The 862-nt window shown below is 39.6% G+C and overlaps 1 non-coding gene across 1 annotated transcript; it reads right to left on the reverse strand.

Moving 5' to 3' along the window:
* Positions 1–473: 473 nt before the first annotated feature.
* On the reverse strand, positions 474–580 carry LOC128288278 (small nucleolar RNA R71). The gene has a single exon (XR_008278710.1). It is a non-coding gene; the product is annotated as a small nucleolar RNA R71 (small nucleolar RNA).
* Between the last annotated feature and the right edge of the window lie 282 nt (positions 581–862).

The following is an 862-nucleotide window of genomic DNA, read 5'->3' on the forward strand; positions in this document are numbered from 1 at the left end:
CAGAGGACAAGCAAGAGGGCGATACTCTAACCACATCCAAGGAGATGGCTGAAAACCAAGAAAATCCGCTACCTCCTGCGATTGCTGTTAATCAGAATCCTGCTCTGCGCACTATGTATGATTATGCTAAACCTTCTTTAACAGGAACTGAATCGAGCATAGTTAGACCGGCTGTAGCCGCAAATACTTTTGAACTGAAACTTAACACAATTCAAATGATACAATAGTTTGTTCAGTTTGATGGTTTGCAGGACAAGGATCCCAACGCTCACTTGGCAAACTTTTTGGAACTATGTGATACATTTAAAATTAATGGCGTTTCTGATGAAGCCATTCGTCTTCGATTATTCCTTTTTTCATTGAGAAACAAATCTAAACAGTGGTTGAACTCGTTGCCACGAGGGTTAATCACTACTTAGGAACAAATGACCGAAAAGTTTTTATTAAAATATTTTCTGCCGGCTAAAACGGCTAAATTACGTAATGATATTTCTTCCTTTGTACAGATGGATTTAGAAACACTCTACGATGCATGGGAAAGATATAAGGACCTCTTGAGAAGATGCCCTCACCATGGGTTACCGCTTTGGCTACAGGTTCAAACCTTTCATAATGGCATGAATCCTTCGACTCGACAAATGGTTGACGCAGCTGCTGGTAGAACCATCAATAATAAGACATCTGAAGATGCCTATGAATTTATAGAGTAGATGTCACTGAATAACTATCAGTGGCAAGTCATGAGGACAAAGCCAACGAAAACAGCCGGCATTTATAACGTCGATACGGTTACCATACTTTCTAATCAGGTAGAACTCTTGAATAAGAAAATTGATGGTTTCCTTAGTTCTTCACAGGTTCA

The sequence above is a fragment of the Gossypium arboreum genome, unplaced genomic scaffold, assembly GCF_025698485.1.
Source record: "Gossypium arboreum isolate Shixiya-1 unplaced genomic scaffold, ASM2569848v2 Contig00185, whole genome shotgun sequence".
Lineage (NCBI taxonomy): Eukaryota > Viridiplantae > Streptophyta > Magnoliopsida > Malvales > Malvaceae > Gossypium > Gossypium arboreum.